This window comes from Cornus florida, unplaced genomic scaffold (genome assembly GCF_030987335.1).
Source record: "Cornus florida cultivar Cherokee Brave unplaced genomic scaffold, ASM3098733v1 CherokeeBrave_3.0.0_Hap2_Chr04, whole genome shotgun sequence".
Classification (NCBI taxonomy): domain Eukaryota; kingdom Viridiplantae; phylum Streptophyta; class Magnoliopsida; order Cornales; family Cornaceae; genus Cornus; species Cornus florida.
Window position 1 is genome coordinate 94732765 of NW_026775574.1, and position 12259 is coordinate 94745023.

Genomic DNA, 12259 nt, shown 5'->3' on the forward strand with positions numbered 1-12259 from the left:
AATTGGAAACATGTCATGTGTGCCAAATTCAAAATATTACATTTGAATTGAATTTGATAAAAAGGGTTTATAGAAGTTATGGCTCTTGTTAAAAGCCAATATTAATTGAGTCCCAATACTCTTCAGTCGTCTAATAGTGGGTAAGCCCCACCACCACTTTCTGTATTAATTTGATTCGAACAAGTCAATTAACATTTATCTTTGAAAATCAAGTGCACCATAATATTTGACACATTAATCCCAAAGACCCTACCTTGATTAATATGTTTGCATTTCAACCACAAATTTTCTCCCGAGTGAACACAACGAGATTTGATTGTGGAAATGAGTTGTTGAGTCTTGAATAATTAGTATTTTTAAGGGAAAAAGAAAAAAGAAAAAAGAAAAAAGCAAGAAGAGAAAATTAAAGGTGTTAAAAAATCTTTTATGTCCGTTTAATAGGGGACCATTTTATAAACAGGATAACGCGCGCACAACGAGTAAATTTTCTCATTGTTCAAAAATTTGGCTATATTTTTTAAATTGAGTAAATAAGGACAAAGTTGAAATGTTTAAAATATCTTAAAACAGTTTAAGAATTGAGATAATTAAAAATAATTTTCAGATAATTATAAAAAAAAAAACTTTTTTTTTTTTTTTTTTACAATGAGTTTTCACAAAACAAAACCAAGAAATTTTTTATTTTGAAAAATAGAAAACTATTTTCAAAGCTACGAAGAAATCATATGTTGCAAATGCTGACGTAGTATAACCAACGGTCTTAAACACTCCACCAAAACAAATGAATTAACTTTTTGATTGTATTCATTTGTTTTGGTGGAGTATTTGTAACCGTTGATTGTATCACATCAGCTTTGTAACAAATAATTTTTCGTAACTTACAAACCAAATCATACTTAATTTTTCTTTATTTCACTTTCACTTTCATTTTCAATCGTAAAGTTCCGTCTAACTAATTGGATCCTAAATAATTGCGCACGGCACAAAATGCATGTTGAAGGGGCTGGTTGGCAAAGAAGTGCAGTTAACTCGCTATATAATAAGATGCGCACTGCAAAAGGTGACCAAGTGCTACTACGAAGAAGCAAGAGATAACCAACCATTGATCCTTTGATGATCACGAGCTCTATCTGTTAGGCATTATCACGACAACAATGAATCCCAAGTCAAACAGGTTCACAATCGAGAACGTACTCATCCTGCACTCCGAAGCTGGATTGCTGGTGGCCATATATATATATGCCGCGTGAACTGTTTTGTTTTTCATTGATTGGAACGGCAGAGTGAGCGAGGAGTGACTCTGCATTCAACATGGACTTGAAGACTTTGTGGTGCAATTTGTGGATATCAATCTCCTGCACTCATTCAACCTAGATATTCTTATGAATTAAGAAAACATAAGATGGCCCATGTCAAGTTACAAGGATATTACAAAACATATATATATATATATATATATATGGCTATCTGGCACATACAGAACCAAGAAAATTTTTGTTTTGAAAACAGAAAATTATTTTCAGAATTACGAAGAAATCATACATTGTAAATGATGTGGTATAACCAACTACTATAAACAATCCACCAAAACAAATGAATTAACTTTTTGATTGTATTCATTTATTTGGGTGGAGTATTTGTATCCGTTGATTGTATCACATCAGCACTGTAACATATAAATTTTCATAACTTACAAACCAAATAGCTCTTAATTTTTTTTTTCTTTCTTTCCCTTTCACTTTCAATCGTAAAGTTCCGTCTAACCAATCAGATCCGAAATAATTGCGTGTTGAAGGGGCTGGTTGGCAACAAGTTAAGAAGTGTAGTTAACTCGCTATATGATAAGATGCGCACTGCAAAAGGTGCCTTGAGTTCTACTACGAAGAAGCAAGAGATAACCAACCATTGATCCTTTGATGATCACGAGCTCTATCTGTTAGGCTTTATCACGACAACAATGAATCCCAAGTCAAACAGGTTCACAATCGAGAACGTACTCATCCTGCACTCCGAAGCTGGATTGCTGGTGGCCATATATATATATGCCGCGTGAACTGTTTTGTTTTTCATTGATTGGAACGGCAGAGTGAGCGAGGAGTGACTCTGCATTCAACATGGACTTGAAGACTTTGTGGTGCAATTTGTGGATATCAATCTCCTGCACTCATTCAACCTAGATATTCTTATGAATTAAGAAAACATAAGATGGCTATTCTAATGTATATATATATATATATATATATATATATATATGTTAAGGCTATCTGGCACGTACAGTGATTGTATATATATATGTTAAGGCTATCTGGCACGTACAGTGATTGTATTCTAATGTGACTTGTGTATGCTCTCACTTTAGTGGTCTGTAATGGGAAGTTGATATTCTATGAGAAGTTGACATTCTTTGGCAGTGTGTACGTGCATGGAAGGGGAAATTTGAAAAAAGTCACTGGAAAAGAAGTAGTGGTAGTAGTTAAAACCACAAGCCTCGTCCTCATATCTCGCAACCATGGTTCGCCGTATTAGTTGATATACAACGCATCAGCCAATACGCGATCATTTTTCAAGTTCGAGATGTAATTCGTATCGACCAGTTTATATTGACTTTGTTCGAATCCGTTACATTGCGGTCGCGATTAATACGGCGACTGTGGCCAACACTGTGAACCATGCTCGCAACCAAATGTAAAACCAAGACTTGAAGTGGGGGTATTTATAGACATTAAAAATTTACGAAGTGTTAAAGTATAATTGGGTCAACCTTCAATTCAACCCACCATGAAATTTAGGTTAATAGGTCAAATTTAATTATCTAATAAGCCAAGTATAATTATCACAAATAAATTGAATAATTATCAAATTTGAAGAAACAATTCTACCTCTACATGAAGCCTATAAATAAGAGTAGAGAACATCAAGAATCAGAGAGAATACAAAACATCTATCAAACTCAACATTCTCTCAACGCCTAAGTCTTGAAGAAGCAGAACAACAAGCACATCCAAAGTGTTTTTTCTTAAATGTAACAAATTTAAAGACTCTACAGATGAAGAACAATAAGCACATTCAAAATCGGGTATTTCTTCATAAGCTTCAATGAATTTGAAGACTCTTAAGGCGAAGAATAACAAGCACATTTAAAGTTGTGTCGTTCTTCCTCGTGATTCAGCAAGTTTGAGAAATTACCAAGCGACACCGTTTGAGATCAAGCCTCCACGGTCCTTCGCCTTTAGAGTCTTCACGGTCCTCGATCAGAGATCAATTCAAGCTTTCTTCATTCTTCAAAGATTTGGAAGGAGTTAATTAATCACAATGTGTTCAAAATCAAACTTTGAAGCCCTTGCACCGATCAATAAAGGAGATTGAATCAATTAATACTTTCTTTCTTTCGTAAAGAATATCATAGATGATTGTACTCAATTTTTTATAAATCAATAAAATTATTATTTACTCCGTATTTCGTTCTTTAATTTGCAAATACAAAATTTTTGTAGAGTACTCTAGGGTTTTAATAAAAAATTTGGTCAAAATTGACGACCAGGGGCAATATGCTCCAAAATTTCAAATTATAAGAATTTATATGCACATATTAAATAGCTTGGGTATTTTTTTGCACATTTTTTATTTATATAGTATGAGTTTTATTTATTTTTTTTTTGGTACTTTTCCCTTGTGAATAATGACTGCTTGTCTAGTTTAATTTCTAAAAAAATTATATATATAATAATAATAAATAATTAAATAATGAATAAACAATGATGACCTTGCTAGATTCTCAAACAAATAGAAAGATAAGGACGTTTATAGACTATAATAGAATGTTTTATAATTCTGGTCGTGGGCAACATTATCCAAAAACAACATATTTTTCACACTAAAAAACGGCTTATACCACCAAATGATATCAGAATCAATGACAAATGGCATTAATAAATTGTATCAAAATTAACATTCTTTCATTAGCCCCAAGAGCCAGTCCACCAGGCATGAGACCAAAAGTGGCCCAATCTACGTTAACATTTAACAATAATGCATATTACCATGTCTATATAGACTATATACATATAATTGAAGATAGAGAAGAGACACACACATACACACACACAAATAATGGTGAGGTTTTAGGCTATATTACAAAGCTATATTAAATAAGGGTAGTTTCATGTCCATTGACTAGCTATTAAAAGCACTTGGACAGTAAGGACTTGCTTATATTATCAAATTAAACAGGACAGAATATATATATATATATCGGTTGATCAATATATGTATATGTATATGTATATGTATATGTCGGTTGATCAAAGTATATGATCGTTATATCGGTTGATTTTTAGTTCAAAGTCATACAGGTTGGTAACAAGGATCCATAAGCCATCATTATACCATTGGTGCCGTGGACTTGCTTAATTAATTATGAGCTTATCTTCTTGTAAGTGTAGTCTGTAGACATGTGATTCTCATTGTTTGCTGAAATCGTACATTACATAAACATACATGTGTGTGTATTTTAAGATATAAGCCATTTTTCAGATTTGATTTGTTTATCGAACTGGATCACAGTTGCAGTTTAGGTTAAATTTAAATAATATAATAAGTCTTTTTATTTTAATTCCACTCACTCACAACTTAATGAAATATATATGTTATTTTTCTTTGTCTATATGTGTTGCGTTTATGCATGGGTATCATAGAAAATAGTGATTTTGAAGATTGCATCTTCTTCATCCAAAACAGAGTTATTTGGACATCCTTCTAATTTTGTTTCATCAATGGAATAACCGAAGCTATCCACTAAAATAAGGAGAAAAACTTAATTAGTCTTGGTTGCGGTGATGACATAGTATCATCAGCTTATTTAATGTTGATACGTAATAATATGACTCACGAAATAAAATATTTTTATTTATATAACAGAATATAATTAGTTGATTGCACAGATAACGAAACAGTAAATATGCGAGAAAAAAAAAAAATTCTCTCCTGTTAAAGAACACTGATGCATTGCATTGGGGTATCAAAGGGCTCTTATTTATTTATTTCCTGAAGAAAAAGTAATTCATTTAAAAAAAAAAAAAAAAAAGAAAAAAAAAAAGAAAGAAAGAGGTATGTATGATGTAATAGGCCCAATAACAAAGGGACCAGCCAAGCTCTATTGGTTGTAAGTAAGAGCCCAAATAAAGCACTTAGGTGGCCTAGCAACAAAACAGGCTCAAAGCACAATCAATTTTGACTATGCTTTGGGCTTTGGTGACCTATATGTGGGCCAGTGAGCTACAACCGGAACAATTCCGCATGGCTTGGGTAAGGTAAGTGTTTATAAATATTAGTTACATCTTCAAATGGTTTGAGATATTGTGGGATAAAATCTAGGATACAGTACAAAAAAATCCCCATACAAATTTATGTAAAAGATTATTTTATCATTTCTTATTAAAATTTTTATTTCTGTATTAAATTATTTTTATTATCTTTCTCTTGTCTAAATTTTAAACTATTTACCTAAGTCATACAATTCTTCTCAACAAGTGTTGCTCTCACACTCTGAGTACGCTCCTGCTCTCACGCTCTACACGTGCTTTCGCTCAAATTATTATTACTTATAACTTAATTTTGTCTCTCTTACAATCTCGTTCTCGAATTCACTCTTACTCCCGCTCCCGCTTTATGTGATTTAGCTATTTACCTTAATTTTATTATTAGTATCAATTTATCATAAAAGTAGAATTTTTTTTTTTGTAACAACCATTTTCTAAAATGATTAACTAATTATTAAAACTTTACTATTTATAATATAACTTATTATATACTCAGTTTAAATTTTTTTACAGTTGAAAAAGACCTTTATTTTCACACAATATATTCATACAAAATTAGTAAATTACTTTTTTCTTGTTTTTTTTTTTTTTTTTTTAAATACTATCTCTTTCATGCAATATATTCATGAAAAATTAAGAAATTAACTAAATTGTTTCAAAATTTTCAACTTAAAATTTTTTAAAATAATTAATTTTAAAAATTAAAGATAAATTTATGCAAATTTATTGGAGAATATGTCATCAAATTAGTATGAATTTATTTTATGATTTGTTTCAATAAGAAAAATAAATTAAGTATAACTCAATAATAAAAGTCATTATGATCATTTAATGAAATATAGTATAAGTAATGGGGCATTTTGTAACAAAACATGATAGTTCATGGGTATTAACCTTAAAATAAACTTTAAAAGAATTATTTACAAATTTGAACAGAAAATTATTTTTGCACATTACCTTCAAATTTAAGAACAAAACTGCGGTGGCTCATAGATCCAAAGCGGATACCATAATTTGGAGGGGTTGAAGGGGGACAAAAACCATCTAGAAAAATCGTGAGTTGATGAGTTGGAGTCTCATTGACACAGTTCCTCTGGTGTTGTAATTTGGACATGAATCAATTGTTAAGTTTGGATTTAAATTTCAAGGTTTATGACACGCGTGCGCGCGAATCAATTGTTAAGTTTGGATTTAAATTACACGAATCAATTGTTATGTTTGGATTTAAATTTCAAGGTTTATGACACACACACACACCCGAATCAATTGTTAAGTTTGGATTTAACACACACACACACACACAACGATCAAAATCTTTTCTGGCGTAAAAGTAAATCCGTCCAAGGCAGTGAGAATAATTTAAAATATATGTCACACTTCCCACACACACTTCACACACTTCACACACACACACACACACACACACACACACATTTCACACACACACTTCACACACAACGATCAAAATCTTTTCTGGCGTAAAAGTAAATCCGTCTAAGTAGTGAGAATAGTTTAAAATATATGTCACGAAAATACACACATATAACTATCAAAATCTTTTCTGGCGTAAAAGTAAATCCGTCCAGGTAGTGAGAATAGTTTAAAATATATGTCACGAAAATGTTGAGACGTTATCTTTGCATCACAATGTTTTCTTAGGTGTATTCCAACATTTTTCTAACATGTATTCCAAATTATTCTCACCGACTAGGACAGATTTATTGCTACGTTGTATACATATATATGCATATATTTTCCTACTTCGTAAAAGAATCAATAGCAATTATCCACACTTGATTGAGAATTTAAGTAATTTAAAATCTCATATTTTGTTTGTGATTGTAGCTAAAGAGTAAAAGCTCATGTTATTCTGAAATCATTTAACATACTGTCAACAATTCCTTTTCCATTCTTTTTGTACATAAAGGTCACACAACCTTGTAACTAAAGCACAAAGGCATTCAACAAGCACAATAAAAGAGGAAGCTAAAAAACATGTAAAGAAGTTGGTCCTTTGACCTACATTACATATTTACCCTTGTTGGTCCAAACTCTTATAATTTACCCTTGTTGGTCCAAACTCTTACAAAAATTGACATGACTAGACCAACGCCTATGCGTTGCAATGGGGTGAGCCCTTGAGGGTTCTTAAGCACCATCCCGGCGATTGGATTGATAACCCGGTCGTAGATCGGGACGGTCAAGAGAATGCTGCCGACGAAGAAAACGGTTAGGGATGCCGCTGGAATTTGAAATGATTTGCTCATGTGGCGGTCCATGGTAGTAGCTTGTGCTACTGAAAATGTGGTCATTTGGGCATAACAGTCCAGAACATAATAGTGGTGGCCCAGATGGTGAGATGGGTAACATTCTAATCACCAATTTTACCTCCTCCACATCTGTTAAAGTTGAAAGGCTCCATTTATTTACCACAGTGATGTCACTTGACATTTCAGGACCCTTGATGGCTGCTTTGTCCTAGAAGCTGCAGAAAACAGAGCCACGAAATCAAGATGTCAATCAGACGGTTATGAATTCATCCCAATGATATCATCATACAATTATGGAACCACAATAAAGGTGACAAACTGATTTTAAATTCCTTGCTTTTTAAAGTTATAAATGCTAGTTTTCTAATACTACAATAGTCAGTGATGACATGAAAATTAATATCCAGAAGGCAAAAGGGTGTCTCAAACTAATTTTGAAAACCAGTAAATTCAATTATGTTCAAGCAATGTTTGGGCTAAAATAAATGCGGGTTTTGCAAAGTAGTTTTACTGGGTCTAGAATGTGTTGGTATCCAAGTGTAGATGAGCATGATATATTTAGTTTTTCAAAACCGTATCCAAGTGAATTAGAAATTATTTTTCAAAATAAGATGTTTGATAAGTTTGAAATAACTAAGTGGATTTGTCGGAATACTTGTCCCGCATCGCTGTCCGGCTCAAGTGTCTAGTCCAGTCCAGTCTTCATTGCACCTGTCAGTTCGAATTGGCCCAAACAAAACACCACTTCTCTTATAAATACCCACCCATGGGCTGCTATCGATTTATTCTTCAAATCCAAGAAATCTTCTCTCCCTCTCTCAACTTGAGTGCAAGTAAGTGAATTCAAACCATATGGTCAAATGGTCTTAGCCAAACGAACCCAAGTCCAATAGGTTCGGGCCATGTGGTTACCAATAGGTTCGGGCCATGTGGTTAAATGGTTTGCGCCAAATAGTTTGGATTAAGACCAAATCATCATTTTAGTGGTATAGTTGCATTTTGAGTCGAATCAAAGAAAGTAGTACACAATATTTTATTTGTTGAATTCATTGGTTTGTAGTGTTACTACTGGTAGATGAAAAAATCATTGTATGTTAGGAAACAAGCGCCGTGTAAATCATCCGTGGTTCAGAATAATTTTTATTTTTTGAGAACTGAAATTTTAAAAAATTGTACAATTATTTTTTTAATTGTGGGTTTCGCAAAGTGCTTTCTAAAAATTCAGCTAATAATTTTCTTTTGTAATTCTGTGAAATTAGTTTTTTGTTTCCTCGTTTTTAAAAAACTAAAACCAAACACACTGAAAACAACCTTTTTCTTAATTGAATTTTCAAAATATAGTTTGAAAAAATTGTTAAACATAAAATTATATATAATGAAAGAAGACGGACCGGAATTGCTTAGAATGGGGTAAAATTTGCTTCTTCTTTTGTGCTCCATCTGCAATGTCATCCACGTTGAAGTGAAAGGAAGAATCAGACAGTGGTTCCAAACGCCTCTTACTCCACGCTGCCACGAACACGGCGGCGATCTGCGTTAACGGGCTCCCAACAAGTTTCTTGAATCGATACCGCCTAGTGCCCGATAAGAACACAACCAAGCCAAGCAAAATAGCACAAACACAAATTCCATAACCCCATTCTCTTGCCCAAGTTGTCTTGTATGTACACAAGTATTGTCACAGCACAAAGTGATCCAATGCATATGAAGAAAAAGAACCAATTAAAGAAAATTGTCATTTGGGTCCTTTCATTTTTGTCTGAATCATCAAATTGGTCGGAGCCCAAGCTGGAAACGCTGGATTTGAGGCCGCCGGTGCCAAGGGCAGTGAGATTGAGTCCCATATAGAAGATCACTAGCTGCATGCCGCTAGCCGGAGTGCATGACTCGCTGCCAATGGTGCATTTTGGTGGACGGAGACTGGGGATAATGGTCGAAATGGTCAAAATTGTCACACCCTAAATACAGACATACCAACTATTAAATGTCAAGAAGAGTGATGAGGGTGCATGTCAAACCAATCTTATATCTTGCATTTTATACAACATTAAAGTGTAGTTTTGTTGATTTTTCTTATAAATTTGTAATCACCAAAGCATAACATAGAATCTGTAAGAATTTTGGACTTTGATTGATTATTATTTTGTCTTGAAATTTAAAAATTTGCATATCCTTACCCAAAAAATGAAATGGGTATCAAATCTTTTGACTCTCACACTTTTGTATGTGAACATATATAGGGAGCACTTCAGCCAAGGATGATCTAGCTCTCTCCTTAAAAGGACCAACTCAGCGAGTTAGTATTAGGCTGACTGGATTGGCGACTTATTCTTTTATTATAGAAAAAATTCAAAACAAAATAATAATTCTGTATTAAGCGTGCTCGCCACAAGCCTTGCTACCTGTAGCGTGCCCGCAAAAAAAAAAAAAAAATTGTATTGGGCTCATCACGTGGCGTAACCCACTCTAACACACAAGTCTCCCTATATTCTCTCTAGGCTCGGTGGGGCAGCCGGTCCTACTAATTTTTTTAATTTATTTATAAAATTATCAATATTTTTTTTTGTTAAAATCTTAAAAATTCTGCCACTCAATTTTTAATAGTATCTCACTATATATTATTCTTGTTAAAGTCCTTCCCCTCATACAATTTTATGCGTTTGTCACTGTCCTCTTGCCACTTTTGGTTGCATACCCAATGGTCCAAATAGATCTTTCCTAATGTTGCATTTTAAACAATGAATGAATCCGTGCCTTCAAATGGAATCTGAATTTTTTTTGTTCAGGCTTTGAATTAAATTTATTTAAATTTCAAACATAATTTAAATGAATTTGTCCAATTTTAATTCTAAGATGTAGATTCAGTGATTTCAAAACTAACATAAATGGGTAGACTTCGTTTTTTTCCATATGAGTTCACATTGATTGAAAGAAAAGAGATTTAATCAAAGTAATGAAGTACTTACAATTGCTTGAACTGTGGTAAAGATGACAATGGTTAGATACCTATTTAAAAAAAAAAATAGTAGTAAAAATCAACAAACAAATGCAAAATTCACCATCTTAACTAAATGTTATTGTTAAAAGTAGAACAAAAACAACATGAAACCCTAAAAGAACAAGGTGAGAGTACTAATTACCTGACAAGAAAAGTGTCGGAGAAGAAGCCGCCGAGCAAACAGAGCATGAAGGAGGTGCCAAGAAAGTTGGTGACTGTGTTGGCTGACCACCTATTCCCCAGATGCATTGTAGCAGTCAAGTAAGTCACCAAGTTAACAGCTATTCCAAGAGTTGTTAACCTCTCACATGCCTCAATCCCTGAAAAACAGATCGAGCTGTGTGAGTTGGTTATTTTGTGTGTGTCACTGTGTGCGCGTCAATAGACAACAAAGTGGGTAGAGAGAGAAAGTGAGTTTGGAGACCTAGAATCATGGCTGCACTGGTCCACCCACCGGTGGTGAGTCTCTGGGCTGGACTGCCTTTGTGGTCCCAGGCATCTGCCACGGTTGTGGTCCCTTGTGTTTCAGGGAGTGCCATTTGTTGTGGTTAGTTTTTTTTTTTTTTTTTCTCTGTATGAGCAGTGTTTGAAGTGTGTGTGTGTGTGTGAGAGAGAGAGAGGGGGAGATCGAGGGGGCTGTATTACTTGTGGAAGGACTAATTAGGGGTGACAAAGTTCGACACGACCAGCTAACACGACACGTACACGACACGAGTTAAATGGGTAATGGATTTATTATAAACGGGTTCGTGTCGTAAACGGGTTGACACGAATAACCCGTTTAGTTAAACGTGTTGTGTTCGGGTTTTATGGCTCAACCCGTTTAACCCGTTTTGACCCGTTTAATTAAATGTGTCACCCGTATAACCTGTTTTGACCTGATTATTAAGGGACATTTTGGTCATTTCATGGTTCATAAGAAACCCTATTAAGATTTAAGCCTTTTATACAAAATAATGAAAATATATCTCATACAGTCATACTCTTAGTCTCTTACACGGCGCCTCTCTTCACAGTTCACAGACTTCACTCTTCAATCTCTCTCTCTGTCTCTCCTCTTTCCTCTATCTCTCTCGGTCTTTTCTCTTAGCTGAGGCTCGCAAGGAGTTCGCTAACCTCCGATGTGTCTTTAACGAAGTGAACACCACTCTCCAAACCAAGGTCAGTCTGGTATACCACATCCCCCTTTCTCTCTCTCTTTCTAAATTTTTGTATTTAGGTTTTTCTGTTTTTCTAATTATTATCGTACAAATCTACATCCTTCAGCTGGTTAGATGTTCTTGTTGGATGTACTAAAATGATTATTCAATCTGAAATGGATTAATTGATTCAAAGTTTCTTACAATTAGGTTTTGTATGTATCTAAAATGGATTAATTGATTCAGAGGTTCTATAATTAGGTTTTGTATGTGCATGTGTTTAGATCTAGATTGGATGTGATGATGGCTCTAATTATTGGATTTATTTTGGTTGATTTATTTTTTACCCTTGGATCAGTTGAAATATGTGTGGGTTGATGGTAACTCTCTGCAGATGAACGGAGAGGAAGAGGTGGACAAGGAGCATGAGAAGAAGTTTTATCCGAGAAAGTATTATCCGAGGAAGTATTCCGGCAACATCCAAATCCCTCGGGGCTACTACAAGGTGGAGGATATCACGATGGTGTTGAAGAA

The 12259-nt window shown here is 34.0% G+C and overlaps 1 pseudogene; it reads right to left on the minus strand.

The window, feature by feature from the left end:
* Positions 1 to 1166: 1166 nt before the first annotated feature.
* On the minus strand, positions 1167 to 11258 carry LOC132305389 (protein NRT1/ PTR FAMILY 6.3-like; annotated as a pseudogene).
* Between the last annotated feature and the right edge of the window lie 1001 nt (positions 11259 to 12259).